Source organism: Schistocerca serialis, chromosome 7 (genome assembly GCF_023864345.2).
Source record: "Schistocerca serialis cubense isolate TAMUIC-IGC-003099 chromosome 7, iqSchSeri2.2, whole genome shotgun sequence".
In the NCBI taxonomy this organism is placed as follows: domain Eukaryota; kingdom Metazoa; phylum Arthropoda; class Insecta; order Orthoptera; family Acrididae; genus Schistocerca; species Schistocerca serialis.
In genome coordinates, this window is record NC_064644.1 from 384,780,207 (window position 1) to 384,798,829 (window position 18,623).

The window sequence follows — 18,623 nt, forward strand, 5'->3', positions numbered from 1 at the left end:
CTGAATTTAATTGATGAAAGGAGAAAATACAAAAATGCAGTAAATGAAGCAGGGAAAAAGGAATACAAACGTCTCAAAAATGAGATATCCAGGAAGTGCAAAATGGCTAAGCAGGGATGGCTAGAGGAGAAATGTAAGGATCTAGAGGCTTATCTCACTAGGGGCAAGATAGATACCGCCTACAGGAAATTTAAAGAGACCTTTGGAGAAAAGAGAACCACTTGTATGAATATCAAGAGCTCAGATGGAAACCCAGTTCTAAGCAAAGACGGGAAAGCAGAAAGGTGGAAGGAGTATATAGAGGGTCACTATACAAGGGCGATGTTCTTGAGGACAATTTATAGAAATGGAAGAGGATGTAGACGGAGATGAAATAGGAGATATGATACTGCGTGAAGAGTTTGACAGAGCACTGAAAGACCTAAGTCGAAACAAGGCCCCGGGAGTAGACAACATTCCATTAGAACTACTGACAGCCTTGGGAGAGCCAGACCTAACAAAACTCTACCATTTAGTAAGCAAGATGTATGAGACAGGCGAAATACCCTCGGACTTCAAGAAGAATATAATACTTCCAATCCCAAAGAAAGCAGGTGTTGACAGATGCAAAATCACCGAACTGTAGTTTAATAAGTCACGGTTGCGAAATACTAACACGAATTCTTTACAGACGAATGGAAAAACTAGTAGAAGCCGACCTCGGGGAAGATTAGTATGGATTCCGTAGAAATGTTGGAACACGTGAGGCAATACTGACCCTACGACTTATCATAGAAAATAGATTAAGGAAAGGCAAACCTATGTTTCTAGCATTTTTAGACTTAGAGAAAGCTTTTGAGAATGTTGACTGGAACACTCTCTTTCAAATTCTGAAGGTGGCAGGAGTAAGATACAGGGGGCCAAAGGCTATTTACAATTTGTACAGAAACCAAATGACAGTTATAAGAGTGGAGGGACATGAAAGGGAAGCAGTGGTTGGGAAGGGAGTGAGATAGGGATGTAGCCTCTCCCCGATGTTATTCAATCTGTATATTGAGCAAACAGTAAAAGAAACAAAAGAAAAATTCGGAGTAGGAATTAAAATCCATGGACAACAAATAAAATGTTTGAGGTTTACCGATGACATTGTAATTCTGTCAGAGACAGCAAAGAATCTGGAAGAGCAGCTGAAAGGAATAGACAGTGTCTTGAAAGGAGGATAGAACACGAACATCTAGAAAAGCAAAACGAGGACGATGGAATGTAGTCGAATTAAATCGGGTGATGCTGCGGGAATTAGATTAGGAAATAAGAGGCTTAAAGTAGTAGATTTGTTTCGCTATTTGGGGAGCAAAATAACATGATGGTCGAAGTAGAGAGGATATAAAATGTAGACTGGCAATGGCAAGGAAAGTGTTTCTGAAGAATAGAAATTTGTTAACATCGAGTATAGATTTAAGTGTTAGGAAGTCGTTTCTGAAAGTATTTGTATGGAGTGTAGCCATGTATGGAAGTGAAGCGTGGACGATGAGACAAGAAGAGGATAGAAGCTTTCGAAATGTGGTGTTACTCAAGAATGCTGAAGATTAAATGGGTAGATCACGTAAATAATGAGGAGGTATTCAATAGAATTGGGGAGTAGAGAAATTTGTGGCACAACTTGACTAGAAGAAGGGATCGGCTGGTAGGACGTGATCTGAGGCATCAAGGGATCACTAATTTAGTGTTGGAGGGCAGCGTGGAGGGTAAAGATCGTATAGGGAGGCCAAGAGATGAATACACTAAACAGATTCAGAAAGATGTAGGTTGCAGTAGGTACTGGGAGATGAAGAAGCTTGCACAGGATAGAGTAACATGGAGAGCTGCTTCAAACCAGTCTCAGGATTGAAGACCACAAAAACAAGAACAACAACAACAACCTTCACACAGTCGCGGAAGGCTTGTAACAAAATTTTGTGACTGAGGAATATCGTGCCAACTCCACGACCGTATTTTTGATTTCCTGTCAAAATTGGAATTTTGTGGTAAGGTCTTATGTGACGACACTGCTGATGTCATCAGTCCCTAAGCCTAAATACTACTTAATCAAACTTAAACTAACTTACTCTATGGACAACACACACATCCACGCCCAAGGGAGGACTTGAACCTCCGACGGTGGGAGCATCACGGATCGTGACAAAGCGCTTCATACAGCGGCGCATTTCCTGTCAGAAATATCACAGCCCGTAAAAACTGATGGAGAGTAAAGATATTTCGGAGGCAAAATTTTAACATTAAATTGGTGAAGCATTCATAGCGACGTGACTGAATTTGCCACCGTCCAGGCTCGTTTTATATTTGGAAGCGAGAACTGGAAGAAACTCGAAGGAGAACACTCGGAACTATTTAACGATGCATCGGACCCATATCACTGCATATCACTGCAGTCGACAAGAATTTAGCGTCTACAGTGGTCGAAATTTGACTACCAAGTCTTCTGGACTCGAGCAACTGGCCTAGGTAAATTTGAGTTGGTCTTCGGATGCTTTTACCGGCCCTCGATTCAGCTGTAACAGTTGTAGAATCTCCTTCCCAGTGAGCCCGCAGCTTGCATGAGTTTCAATAACGAAATGTTTTGTTTTAAGTACAAGTCTTCGGCTGCTCTATTTATTTATTTCCTTGTAGTGACACAAGTTATATGACGATATCATTTGGGCCCTTTTGCCATTATCAAATGTGCCTGTGAAAATGATGTAACAAGAAAATACCCAAAGATATCCTACACGAACAAACAGATAAACGCAGAAATGCCTCGAAAATTATATTGACGTTGTAATACGGTAAATTATCGTTGTAACCACAAAAGAATAAAACACAATTTACGTAAAAATCTCAAAAATACTATTTCTGAAAAATTAAACGTAATCACTGACTTTCCGAGGAATAGAAATTCCATTGTAAACATACAGCATCGATGGAGTTGAGTGTGTCAAAAAAATTTTAAAAAACAACTAACACGAACATGTCATAACGAAAAGATAACCGAAGTTTACGTTCCAAGATGCCATATAAACTACGTCATACTATCTAAGACGTAAGCATAATTTAAGCATTGGAGTGCCGTGTATAGACGTAGACTAACAGGCACGTAAAGAACGATGTTACACATATCATACCATCTGTGGTGTCACCGCCAGACACCACACTTGCTAGGTGGTAGCTTAAATCGGCCGCGGTCCATTTAGTACACGTCGGACCCGCGTGTCGCCACTGTGTGATCGCAGCCGAGCGCCACCACAAGCCAGGTCTCGAGATACGGACGAGCACTCTGCCCAGTTGTACGACGACATTGCTAGCGACAATACGGACGAAGCCTTCCTCTCATTTGCCGAGAGACAGTTAGAATAGCCTTCTGCTAAGTCCATGGCTACGACCTAGCAAGGCGCCATTAGCCTTACCTAGTTTGAGAGTTATCGTATAAATGTCTCAAGAAGAACGCTGTATTCATCAAAGAATAAAAGTTAAGTATAAAGCAGCTACGTACTTTTCTTGCTACCATTCAATAGTTATCCTGTTCCAGACTTGACGCCAGTCGGCGTGTGTGTACGCGTGCCTTTCTTTCGGCTCCCTTCCCAGTGTGGCGTAGCAAACTTGTTATGCCACAACAGATTGGCGACGAAAGGGTCTTGTTCTTTCTGATTGCTTACATTTATTTGTGTCATGGCTTCGCCACAATCTCCAGATGTACTGTCCGAATTTTATCGCTTGCAGAATCAGCAGACGCAGGCGTTATTGGATGCCCTTGGACAGCTCGTCCAGGGTCAACGTGCCAATCAAACCGATGCGGCAGCTGCCGCTTCACCGCTACCGCAGCCACAACATGCAGTTTCACCGCCGTTTCGCAGTTTTAATGCGGCGCACGAATCGTGGCCAGAATGGTCCCGACAGTTCAGCTTTCACCTAGCTGCCTACAGAATTCAAGGTAATGAGCGGCAGCCGTTTTTGCTTTCTTGTGTCGGTGTGTCCACCTACCGTGTGATAGTGAAATTGTTTCCCCGACGCGACGTAGCAATTCTGTCCTACGATGAAATTTTGTCTGCTTTAGATGCCTATTTCAAAGAAACAGTTAATGTGGTTGCAAAACGGTATACGTTTTTTCGTACGAAACGTACGGCCGGTCAAACTAATAGGGAGTGGGTAGCAACATGGCAAGGACTTACTAGGGAGTGTTCTTTTGACTGTGACTGTGGTCTTTCTTATTCAGATACAATGGTACGTGATGCAATTGCACAGAACGTTTCTGATGTTCGCCTACGCGAGCAAATTTTGAAACTAGTAAATCCCTCCCTTCAACAAGTGATAGACATATTGGATAGACAAGACACACTTGACTGTGCTCAGGAATCTTTTGAAACTTCGCCAGCTGTGTGTAACATTAACAGGCCGCCGGGCGCGCTCGCGCTACGCGGCCCGGTCAACTGCCCTCGCGCACACCAACGCAGCTGCCGCTGCGCTCTAAGCCAGGTGTGCCGCGCCAGTACACAAATGCAGTGAAATCATGCCCGCAGTGTGCTACTAGACATTCACGTGAACATTGCCCGTCACGCCAAGCTATTTGCTTTTTCTGCAATAGGAAAGGACATGTTCAAAGTGTTTGCCAGAAAAAGCTCAGATCAGACAATCACAACCATTCCAGGCCCTTTGCTTTGCGCCGGAATCGAACCCAGGACGCTCAGACTCGTGGACTTTCGCCCATGGACATTCATGTCGTTAATTCCGCTTCGTCCAGTGCCACTCTTTCTAACAGTGACTGTGTTTGTCCCACAAAAACTGTGCGTCGACGTCGCCGGAGATCACGTCAATTAGCAAGTGATTCTGTACCAGTGTCTGTTCAAATTGTACGAGACAGTCGCTCTTGTCGTCAGCAGGACAATACACTTTTTGTAGATTTGGACTTTAATGGCAAGGTCATACCATTCCAGCTCGATACCGGAGCTGCAGTTTCATTGCTCAATCACGACACGTACAAACAACTGGGCACACCTCCGTTGCGTGCCGCAAATGTTACGCTAAAAAGTTATTCAGGACAGCTCATCCCTGTGTTAGGACAGTGCACTCTTCTTGCAACATATAAGGGACAAACAAAACTTGTGTCATTTTACGTTCTTCGTTCGTCTACTGCAGTGAACTTGTTTGGTTTAGATTTATTTCAGTTGTTTAACATGTCTATTGTAAATCAGGTCCTATCAGTGAATCATACTGTGCCTTCAGGCAGTGTTTCTAGGTTATGTGAAGAATTTGCAGACATTTTTGCACCGGGCCTTGGTTGCGCTAAGAACTATGAAGCACAATTGGAACTGAAAGTCCACGCGCAACCGAAATTTTTCCGAGCGCGCAATGTTCCCCACGCATTGCGTGATGCGGTCGCACGACCGTTAAAGTATATAGCATCACAAGGTGTAAGTGAATGTGCGCAATGCCTCTTCCATTTCAGCTCCGCTTCCTCGCTTACGCCGTACAGGTGTTCCGTTTCTCTGGACGACGGAATGCGAACGCGCCTTTCGCCAGTTGAAATCGGCGTTGCTTTCTAATACTTGCCTCACGCCTTTCGATCCCCGGAAACCCCTTTTGTTGATGGTAGATGCATCGGATTTCGGGATCGGTGCTGTGCTTGCGCACAAAGTTGGCTCGCATGATCGCCCTATTGCCTTTGCATCAAAATTGCTCTCGTCTGCGCAAAGAAATTATTCACAGATAGAGAAAGAAGCTTTGGATCTCGTGTTTGGTGTTACTAAGTTCCATGATTTCTTGTATGGTCGTCACTTTACCATCATCACAGACCACAAACCTTTGACGTCGCTTTTTCATCCGACCAAGCCTGTACCTCCACGTACAGTGCAGAAATTCATTCGCTGGTCTATTTTCCTCTCGCAGTACCGCTACGATATCTTGTAGCAGTCCACTGCTAAGCACGGAAACGCCGATGCGTTGTCCCGTTTGCCTGTTGCTGAGGATAAAGCATTCGATTCTTCCGAACTTGCTTGCCTGTTCATTGATTCGGAAACCGATGAAGTGGTCGAATCGTTTCCGATTGATTTTCGTCGTGTAGCTACAGCCACAGCTGCTGACCCGGTCCTTGCTACCGTTTTGCGTTTTGTTGATACACAATGGCCTTTGTCAAAGTCACGGGTCGAGGATCCGTTGGTTCGCCGATTTTTTTCCTCACAAGGAGAGACTTTTTGTTCGACGTGGTGTTTTGTTGTTGCGTTCTCATAATGATCAGTCCAGAGTCGTGGTCCCAAGTTCGTTACAGTCCTCTGTTTTACGGCTTCTTCACCAAGGACATTGGGGTATAGTGCGAACGAAACAACTTGCTCGTCAGCACTGTACTTGGTTCGGAATCGATGCTGCGATTACGAATATGTGTTCTTCTTGCATGGCGTGTGCCGAACAACAATCCGCACCGCCGCGGAAAGTCTTTGCATGGCCAAAAGCCACTTCCCCTTGGCAACGCTTGCACATTGATTTTGCTGGTCCATTCTGGAATGCTCGATGGTTGGTTCTGGTCGATGCCTTCAGTAATTTTCCTTTTGTTGTCCAGATGTCTTCCACGATGTCCTCCGCCCCCATCCAAGCGTTGTCTGCTATCTTTTGCATTGAAGGTCTTCCGCAGACTATTGTTTCCGACAATGGCCCACAATTCATGTCCGCAGAATTTCAGTCATTCTGCCAGGCCGATGGTATTCAACATCTGACATCCGCGCCGTTTTCGCCTCAGTCAAACGGTGCTGCTGAACGATTGGTCCGGACTTTCAAGTCACAGATGTTGAAGTTGAAAGAGTCGCATTCTCGGGAGGACGCGTTGTTGCTCTTTTTGTCCTCGTATCGCTCTCATCCCCGAGATGGTCGCTCGCCGGCTGAGTTGCTCCACGGTCGTCCTCATCGAACCTTGATGTCTTTGCTCCATCCGCCGCATCAGGTTCCTGTGCAGCGGCAGACTCCTGCTTTTGCTCCAGGCGACGTTGTATTTTATCGCACCTATCGAGGTTCACGGCGTTGGCTCGCAGGGCGCGTTCTTCGCTGCCTCGGCCGCGCGATGTATTTGGTTTTGGGGGCCTCTGGTGAGGTGCGTCGGCATCTCAATCAGCTGCGCCTCTGTCGTCGCACGGGTTCTGCCGCTCCCCGTCTGCTTTCAGCGACGGTGCCGTCCGGTCAGCGCCCTGGGGACCCATCTACTGGCTCGCCTCATCCCCAGGTGTTACCGACGATGCCTTCCATTTTGCCCCATGGCGACGCGCCGCCGCAGCCGCAGCCGCCACCGCCGCCGCCTCCTGATCTCCCGCCGGCGCCGCCCGCAGTGGACGCTTCGCTGCAGCCGCCAAGCGCCTCCCTGGGTCACGCGCCGCCGATCGCTTCCCGTGACCAGCCGTCCTCCGCCATGGACCTCTTGCCCGCTCCGGACCACATGACGTCATCGTGCGTCGGGTTCCCGACGCAATGGAGGTCGACACTTCGGCCCGTCCTGTCTCATTACGGGCGCATACACCGCATGTTGACGCGCACCCTGGACTAGGTTTTCAGGCGTTTCCTAGATCCTCTCGGACCGAATGGCCGGGTGCGGGTGGCACAGCCTCGCCTGTTGTTAGGCTCCCCACCTCATCGCATACGTCAACATGGGGTCCTCCCCACGGCGGGCGGAAGCCTTATCACACGACCGTTCTCCGATTTGCGGGGGAGGAATGTGGTGTCACCGCCAGACACCACACTTGCTAGGTGGTAGCTTAAATCGGCCGCGGTCCATTTAGTACATGTCGGACCCGCGTGTCGCCACTGTGTGATCGCAGACCGAGCGCCACCACAAGCCAGGTCTCGAGATACGGACGAGCACTCTGCCCAGTTGTACGACGACATTGCTAGCGACAATACGGACGAAGCCTTCCTCTCATTTGCCGAGAGACAGTTAGAATAGCCTTCTGCTAAGTCCATGGCTACGACCTAGCAAGGCGCCATTAGCCTTACCTAGTTTGAGAGTTATCGTATAAATGTCTCAAGAAGAACGCTGTATTCATCAAAGAATAAAAGTTAAGTATAAAGCAGCTACGTACTTTTCTTGCTACCATTCAATAGGTATCCTGTTCCAGACTTGACGCCAGTCGGCGTGTGTGTACGCGTGCCTTTCTTTCGGCTCCCTTCCCAGTGTGGCGTAGCAAACTTGTTACGCCACAACACCATCTTCATAGGCAAACTTGATAATTACAAAATACCGAAACGAGATCATCGAGTAACTTCTAACACTACAAGTAAATAAATAAATACTGTAGCACCAAATTTTTACTTAAAAAAGTTGTAGAATGATTCATAGAGAGTCTACGCTCAGTATCTCGATCAAGTAACACTAGTTGGAGGCGACTTTAATCTACCTTGAATAGAGTGAGACGTCTATAGAATCATTGCAGACAGACCTGTAAAGTAGCTCTGGATAAATGATTCGCAAACTGTCTTGAGCAACTAGTTAGACAACCCACCCACAATGAAAATATTTCACACATCAAGCAGTATCGACAGAGTCAGTTAAGAGAAAGAGATTAGTGATCATGATATCATCATAGCGACGATGGTTACTAAAGCTGATTAAGTGCATTAAGAAGGCTACGAGCGCTTTTATGCTGGAAAGAGCTGGTAAGCAGTCGTTAGCCTCGCAGTTACAGGCTGAATGGATATCAGTTACTTCCGAAAAGATGGATTGATTACCTTAGTAAGTCAAAGCTCCAGCTGTAGGAGAGATGGAATAAACAGAACATGAGGAAAGGTGAAAGAAGCTCAGACAAAACTTTTAAGATGTGTCTGTTCCAGAGAGTGAGTTTAAGGAGTCTATATGAGCCTGTATCAGAGCAGGTTACCGAACCTACTCAATCAAATGTCGCCATGTGAAGATGTGCTGTGGAGAGAACAAACATTATAAACATCCTAATAAACATCCCTGCAGAAGGACTAGGTGATAAATCCAAAACGAATCTAAAACTGTAAATTTTAATTTGGAACGAAGAGATAGAAGAAGCAATGGAAATTAAAATTAATGCTTGTAAGGAGCTCTTGCAGAAAGAGACAAAAGAAGCCATGAAAATTAGAAGTAAATCATACATGGGATCTTTCAGAAACAGACTGAGGAGGCTAAATAATAATATAATAAAGTCAGAATTAAAACGAAAGGGTTGTAAGGCAGGCACACAGATCATCATGCGTTACGTTTATAGACAGCGTTTATCAAGACATCCGTAGTAGACAGGAAACAGGATATGAACTGATTAGAAGCTAAAAGGATTTGTACTGCAACTGTAAATATCATCATTCAGAAGATTAGGTAAATCACTGTAAGAAATTATAGTATAATCAAAATGCAGGTTCCTTTCAGAGTATGCTGATACATTAGCTCCATACTTAACAATCATATACAACCATTCGATCGACGAAAGATCCGTGCCCAAAGACAGGAAAGTTGGACAGGTCACACAATTATTCAAGGAAGGCAGTAGGAGTAAACTACTAAATTACAGGCCCATGTCATTAACGTCGGTAGCAGGATTTTGGAACACATATTATTTCGAACATTATGAATTACCTCGAAGGGGACTGTCTATTGACACAAAGTGACCACGTATTTAGGAAACCTCGTTCTCGTGAAATACAACTAGCTCTTTACTCATAAGAAGTACTGAGTGCTATTGGCAAGGGATTTCAAATCGATTCCGTATTTCCAAATTTCCAAAAGCCTTTTGACACTGTACCATACAAGCTGCATGTAGTAAAATTGTGTGCTTATGGAATATCTTCTCAGTTATGTGACTGGATTTGCGATTTCCTGTCAGAGAGATCACAGTTCGTAGTAATTGACGGAAAGTCACCAAGTAAAACAGAAGTGATTTCTGGCGTTCCCCAAGGTAGTGTTATAGGCCCTTTGCTGTTCCTTATCTATATAACCGATTTGGAAGCCCTCATAGGTCGCTTGCAGGTGACGCTGTCGTATATCGATTAATTACGTCATCAGATGATCAAAACAAATTGCAAAACGATTTAGAAAAAATATCTGTATGGTGCGAAAATTGGCAGTTGATCCTAAATAACTAAAAGTGTGAGGTCATCCTCAAAAGGAAACCGTTAAACATCGGTTACACGATAAATCTGTCAAATCTAAAGCCGTAAATTCAACTAAATATCTAAGAATTATAATTACGAACAACTTAAATTGGAAAGATTTCATAGGACGGCTAACCAAATACTGTGTTTTATTCGTGGAACGCTTAGAAAATGTAACAGATCTACTAACGGGACTGCCTACACTACGCTTGTCCGTCGCCTTTCAGAGCACTTGAGCGTCACTGAAATGCGACTGGATTTGAGGTGGACGTCATTAAAACATTGGCGTTTTTCGTTGCAGCGAAATCTCCTCACGAAATTTCAGTTACTCCCCGAGTGCGTAAATATTTTATTAACAGCGACCTATATTGGGAGAAACGATCATCGTAATAAATGAGGGGGACCAGATCGCGCACTGAAAGATATAGGTGTTCGTTTTCTCCGCGCGCTGTAGGAGATTGGAATAGCAGAGAATTATTGTGATGGCGGTTCAATGAACCCTTTGTCAGGGACAGAATGTGATTTGCAGAGTATTTATGTACATGTAGTTACAGATATAGATGTAAATTTGATAAAAGGATTGAAAAATCTGATAGTACTAAAAGAGGCATTCGAAAAAAAGATGAAAAGCATTTATGTTAGATGGAATTAATTCGGGATTGATAATATATGTTGGAACATTTCTAGAATTCAAAATGCCCATTTCTATAACGTGTCAACGAACAGGCGTAATACCAGAAGGATGGAGATTTGCTAAAGTTACTTAGCTGTTTAAAAAATGACACATAATCGTTACAAATAATTTCAGGAGAACCAATCTTCTGAATGTTCCTTATGAGATCTACAGCAAAATGTTTATTTATTTAACCTTATTTTATTAGGTACATGACGCCTTCTCTTACGTGGGACGGGGGTTTCACCCACACAGTACCTTTTTTTACATAATAGATTCCTAAGACTGCATCAGCTAAGGATACTGGGAAAAGAGGAAGATATGGCAGGAAAGAAGGACGTACACGGGTAACGAGTGCGTACAGGGAAAGTAGTAATCACTATTGTTGCTTCAGTAAATATGTCCTAAACTATCTTATGAAAATGGAGGTGCTATTCGGTTTTCTAATATAATGCGGAAGTTATTCCAGAGTCTGATTCCTGCTACTGAGAAGGGCTTCGAGGAAGTAGCTGAACAATGGAGTGGGACACATAAGACTTTGCTCTGATGCGAACGAGTGTTCCTGACAAGTTGTTCAGAAAAGAGCGTTAATGTCGAGGAGAGATATGAGGGGCAGTGTACGTTCGTAAGACAGTAGAGAAGAGACAGGGTATGGTAATCTCAGCGCCTGGCTGCACTCAGACAGGATAGCTGTGCGTATGATGGAAAAATATGACCAAAGAGCCGAAAATAACAGATATAAGAACATAAGCAACTTACAGGATAAAATCATTGTAATAAGTAATTGGAAATATAAGTATTCGTACAACTTTCTCATTCATGTCAAGAGGGAAGAGTATTTTATATTTTTTAGGCCCTGGGAAGATGCTGGTATCTTCTTCCACATTGCAGTTACGTGCTGAGACGAGTTTAGATTTTCATCTATTAATACTCCTTGACTCTTTGCTGAAGGAGGCAAGTTCATATTTGTCACATTTAGGATTAAAGGTGACAGGGATTCCCGATAATTCGGGCTAATGAGACTAGAACGACCAACCAATACCGCTTGAGTTTTGGACTGGATGAGTTTTAACCATATATCCTGTGTCCATTTATGGAGGGCTTCGGAACATCACTGATCCAGTTTTTAAAAACAACAAGGTGGCTTCGCCAAAAAAACATATTGCGTCGACGATGTTTTGACACTGAAACAAAGTATGTAAAGTAGACTTTAATTCAGTTTGGAAACACACCTATCATTTATCGACTATGTAGAGCTCTTAACGGCATACGCAAAAAAATTCTCTGGTGAATAATAGACAAAAGAGGTCTCCCCAGGCGACTGATGAAAATATACCAACGTTTATACACATATCAAAAAAGGTTTTGCATCACCTCGGTTCCGAGAGTTCCGGAACCTGTACAGAAAATTGGAATAGAAATAAACATAAACATCATTTCTACTGTTTTTATTGCTCATGAAAACCACAAATTGCATGCCGTGCAACCATACAGTGAGTCCAGAGGTGGTGATCCAGATAGCAGTACACAACGGTACCACTAATACCGAGTAGCACGCCTGTATTCATCGTGGCATACTATCCACAAGTTAATGGCATTGCTGGTAGAGATTGTCCTATTCCTCAACAGCGATTAGGCGTATATCCCTCATGTCTGGTGAACATGCTGGCCACATTCGTCGAGCGATGTCGTTATCCTGAAGGAAGTCATTCACAAAACGTGCACGATGGGGGCGCGAATTATAGTCCATGAAGACGAATACCTCGCCAATATGCTGCCGATATGATTGCACTATCGGTGGATGGCATTCACGTATCGTATAGCTATTACGGAGCCTTCCGTGACCACCAGCGGAGTACGCCGGCCCCACATAACGCCACCCCAAAATGCAGGGAACCTGCACGTTGCTGCACTCGCTGGGCAGTGTGTCTTAGGCGTTCAGACTGACCCGGTTGCCTCCAAACACATCTACGACGATTGTCTGGTTGAAGGCATAAGCGACACTCATCGGTGAATGGAGCGTGATACCAATCCTGAGCGGTCCATTCGGCATGGTGTTGGGCCCATCTGTACCGCGCTGCATTGTGTCGTGATTGCAAAGATGGACCTCGCCATGGACGTCAGGCGAGAAGTCATGCAGCCTACTGTGAACAGTTTGAGTCGTTACACGAGGGACTGTGGCTTCCCAAAAGGCATTTTTCAACATGGCTGCGTTGCTGTCATGGTTCCTCCGCGCCATAATCCATAGGCAGCGCTCATCCACTGCAGTAGTAGTCCTTGAGCGGCCTGAACGAGGCATATCATCTACAGTTCCTTGTCTCTCTGTATCTCCTCATGTCCGGGTAACTTCGCTTTGGTTCACTCTGAGACGCCTAGACGCTTCCCTTGTTGAGAGCCCTTCCTGGCACGAAGTAACAATGTGGACGCATGGTTGAACTACAGACAACATGAGTCGTGTACCTCCTTCCTGGTGAAATGAATGGAAATGATCGTCCGTCGTACACCCTACGCCTAATAGGCGCTGCTCATGCATGGTTGTTTACATCTTTGGGCGGGTATAGTGACATTTCTGAACACTCAAAGAGACTCTGTCTGTGATACAATATCCACAGTCAACGTCCACCTCCAGGAGTTCTGGGAACCGGGGAGACGCAAAAGTTTTTTTGATGTGTCGAAAAACATCAAAATAAAAATAGATAATGGAAAACAAATGAAGCTAAAAACACTGTTCAACATCCACATCGACGACCTACACAGTGAATAGATGAAGGTCAGAGTATCTCAGTGAAAAGAGATGAAGGTCAAAGTACCTCAGTGAAAAGATCTGGGACACATAAATTTTTGAGTAATATGTTTTTTGCCGACAGCTACGTAATCATACAAGACAGGGAAGACAAACTACAAAAAGCAGTACATGGATTACACAAAGTAATCGGAATCCCAAACTACAACATGAAGACAACGACAAAAACAAAAACAATGACGTCTTAAGGATAATACACTATAAGAACCAATATAACAACAGAACAGATGTACTGATTGCAGTATCTAGGATGTAATACCTTTTAAAGATGAGAAAAACACAAATAATGAAATTAATAGCTGACAACATAAATGTGACACGATAAGAAGTTTGTTGAAGGATAAAACGAGAAGAGAAACCCAAAAGAATTTTATGAAGTGATAGCACTAGTCACAGTGCTGTGTGGAGCAGGAAAGTTCAGTTCACGTTAAGATAAAAAAAGACATCCAGAAACAGATAAAATAAAGTATCTTATATAGGTGAAAGATTACACAAGAACGGACAATGTAAGTAACTAACAAATGCGAAAAAAACCGGGTGTACTCCCATTAACATAAAAAGAAGTCCAACGAAAGCCGGACTGGAAAGGGCATATGTCACCTCATATTATCCCACTACATCCGATGGAATACAATTCTATCGCAAAAAGGTGTGGGTAGGCCGAAGAATACTTGCAATAGACGGAACAAGTCATAAGGCTTAATCGTAGATTGGTAAAAGAAGAAGGAGAGCGATGGACGTAGAGCATATAAGGGCAAATTTTAAACCATAATAAATCACGCGTCTAGAGCAATATGCGTTGGGTAAGAGGAATAATGACGGGAAAGAACTACCGTCGTTTTATAACAAAACTCGGAGTGTTCAAGCGACTAGAGGTTGTCGCTTTCGCGGTTCAAAAAGGAACGAAGAGATGTGGGCAGGCAAAAGTTAGTACAAATTTGTGCGTCTACAAAATGATCGATGTTCGACACATTCAACTTCCACCGTCATACCTTATCCAAAGGTCTTGCTGACAACTCGAAAAAATTCCGGTCATATGTAGATCCACGTGCACCTGTAGTCTATGGGTTGCGATTTAACTAGAAGTCAAAACGTTTTGGGTGCGGGGTTAGAAAATAGTGACTGCCTAAACTATGGATAAAAATCAGTGATAATGGTGTTCAAAGGCTTCCGGCACAAGATGTCACTGTCCTTCTGACAACGGTGGCGCAGCGGATAGAGGAGCAGTCTCTTGCCCTTCAGATGGGAAACTGTCCTTAAAAGGCAGAACAATCAGCCAACATCTGCAGTATGAGGATGCAGAACGGAACGGAAACACCGCTTTAAGACCGCATGAGATCGTACCAGCCTTCAGCAAGCCTGCCAGTTTCAATCTCTGTGAGAGTACTTTTCTGAATCGAGGGACATCCTTTTGGATTTCATACTATGTGGGGCGCCAAGGAAGCAATACAACGCATTTGTTTTCTGAAAGCAGGTTGGTTTAGTCAGGATTACAATACACCTTAAATTTCCCACACTTTTGAGAACAAACCCAATTTTCAAAATAATATCGATTGAATACGACGGCATTATGCCACCATACTGAATGGTCTCGTAGGCCCGCATGGTACCACTGTACTAGTCAACGTCGGAGCCGAAGACTTACTGCATCAATGACGTCCCCATCATCCACGTACTGCTTCTCTAGGAGTGCACACTTCATTTGGACAAAAACAGGAAGTCGGGAAACGTGTGAGAACCGGGATGTAGTGCAGATGAGGAAGAACAGTTCAATGACGATTCGTGAACTCTTCTCGCTTGCTCAGACTTGTGTGAGGCCTTCCTTTGCCATGTAGATGGAGAAGTTGGTTTGCATTTCTGTGGCGCCAGACAAGCTGAAGTGGTCTCTCCAATTTCCTGACGGTAGCACAATATACTTCAGAGTCGATCGTTGAAACAGGAGGGAGGGTATCAAACAGAATAACCCTTTCAGAGTCCATGGTATTAACACTTTATGGTGCGGCTTTGAACCTTTTCTTCGAATGAGAGGTCGTATGGCGTCACCAATGGACTATCGTTTTGTTTCCGGTTCGAAGTACTGAATCCATGTCTCATCGCCAGTCACGATCAATCTCGTAACGTGCAATAGATTCCGCATGGATGGTCCCTCGTTGCTCATTATGATCTTACGTTAGGTGGCGAGAAACCTATCGGGCACACACCTTTGAGTACACCAACTGGTGGACGAGTGTATCAGCAGTACCAAGACAAACTTGGAGTTCAGTTGTGAGATGTTCGACTGTGAGCCGTCGTTCACCTCAAATGAGGTAGTCCGTACATTCCAACATAGCAAAATTCAGAGCTGTGTGCGGCCGGCCAGCACGCAGGAGATCGGACGGGTTTGCGCGACCTTGTTGGAATGACGTCAAACACCTCGTCAAAGACACATCGTTCTTCTAACCGCTGCTAGGTCTCCGTAGAAATACTGAAAGCGCCTATGAATACCTGATATACTCTGGTTGTCCGAGAGATGAAGCTCTATGACAGTTCTCTGCTTGTACCGCACCTCCGTTACAAGACGCCACTGTGAACCTTACGTACAGCTTCGGCACCTATCGGGAATTCATGAAACTACAGGGTCTAAAGCGGGAATATTCATGTTGTCCCACAAAAAATTACGCATCTGTTCAACCGAAATTACCTGGCAAAAAAAGGTGTTGCCTTACTTATTGAACCCCTCTTGAACTGCAATCCAGATATTGATATGCAATGTGATGAGTGCGGAGGTTATTATTCCCTCGTAACACATTTTCCATTAACTGCACCTTTGGTTGCACTAGAGCCACGATGTTTGTTTTTATGAGCCTTGGTACAGCAGTCAGCGGTGTGTGGGCATCAAAAGAGTGCAGGGGCGCACCAAAAACCTGCATCTTCAGGTAACCGTTTCTACAGTACAAATGGGTGATACTTTGGCCGTCCACCTGAATTGATCAGCCTCGGAGGGGAATGTACGTCTGGTCTTGTTATCGGGTCGGCGCGGAGCTCTGTGTCCTAAAATTACTGGCCATTGTGAAGGTTGCAGATAAAACATTTCGGAGAGCGTATAAGTCAGTCCCTGTACCCTACGTTGCGCTGGGAATTTTGATAACATCACGGCTGGCGCCTGCCCAGTATGAAAGCAGATTTTCTTGGAACTTCTACGTCACTGTTTGGTCTATAAATAATGTATAATCGTTGTCACATTTTAGGCCCCTCCTAATTTTCCACTTCCACCTTTTTGGATCTAATGTTTAGCTTTCAATGACCCGCGTAAAGGACGTGGGACATTTCGCCTGCATGATTGTACGTCACAGTAAAAATTAGCCCTTCAGGAGAGGGGCTGGGGGAAGGGGGTCGTACCTAGCGTATTCTTTCTGAGAGGCGGTAACTCTGGCATTTTAGATTGGTTAGAGCTGCCACAGGTTCGCAGTGTTGGAGTTTCACAGCAAAACTTTGTAAAATTGTTTAAACCAAAAGATTAGGTGATTGTCCTGCATAACAGCAAACTTGGCAGAAGAGAGAGGGAAATGTTTACTACATGGACTTTCATTGGCAGCGTTTCGAACATTCGGTCTGGGTAGGAATTCTAATTTTTGTGGACTTTCCTGCAGAGAATTCAGAAGGGTGTCGTTTTAATTTTTGTCTTGGGCGGGAGGTGTTGCAGGATCGTACTCTTGGGTGGGACGTGAAGTTGTAAAGTTCTTTCGGCCGGGACGCGGAGCAGTACAGGCTCTTGATCCGGATTAGAGGCACAGCATTCACCGTCTGCGTGGGACATGGCAGCTTTTATAGTGCGCCTGCCTTCTGTAGTTGCTGGGGTCACACCTCGTCTTGATAAGTTCTGGCAGTAAAGCGAGGCGAGACGTTAGTGATGAGGCAGGAATAGGCGCATCTTCAACGACACGTGTGGGACCTCTAACTAACTTTCTGTTAATTGATTTTCAGCATGCGTGTTCCTAATACCGTCTGAACGACGCGATCATCATGTTCAAGGTAACCGCGTACTTCATTTCCGTGCTTACCTCCACGTGTTCGTTACCAGACAATGTTCCTACTTTTCCCACGGACTTTCCCGCTCAGTTGCTGGAAACTGTGTAATTGTACGGAATTTCCGTTATCATTTACTCACCTCCAGTGTGTGAGTGAGTTAATTATCCCATCGTTTGTTCCATCTGTACGATACTTCGTAATAAATTACAGTTACCGCTCTTTCACTTCACATGAAACACATGACCCCACTTAGCAGTATGAAATACAGCAAGAAACACACCCTCGACTTACTTGTTTGGGCCACCTCCCTCTCCCTCCCTTTCCCTTGCGCAGCATTCATTAAGAACGACTAAGTTATACGGGCCGCACTGAATATCGAATGGGTTCACTCGATCAGATCAAAAACACCATAAATGTTTAGCCTTAGCTCAGGGGCGTCTTGCAAGATACATCCGCAAAACATGTGGCCTATAACTGAAAAAGTGTCATGAAGATCTCACCATTTGCGAAAGATTCTCTATTAGTCCTCCATTCACATCTTCGGGAGGGGCCTGCCATGGGGAGAGAAAGATGGAATAACCAACGAAAGAGCAACACTTTATGAGATGGAGCTTTGGATGTTAGAAATTTGGATTCGGTAAGGAAGCCAGAAAATCTTAAAAGAGGAATGCGATGGCTCAGTTTGGTTATAGTGGGGGGAGGGGGGGGGAGTGAAATGGAAAGAAAGTAAAGAAAGTAATGATTCCTGGTTAGACGAATATAGGAGAATATCCATGCAAAAGTTTTATAACAGGAGAACGATTTATTATGAATAGGAAAGTAGTACATAAAGTGAATTACTGTGAACAGTTCAGCGAAATTGTAATTATCATCAGAATTAATACCAAACCAATGCCGACAACAATAGCTCATTAAACGAGCGGACGCCGCAAGCAGAGGATGAAAAGATTGAGAAAGTATAGAGGGATATCTTCTCTTCTTCTTCTTCTTCTTCTTCTTATTGTTCGTCTTCTTTTTCTTCGTCTTCTTCTTCTACTTTCTGCG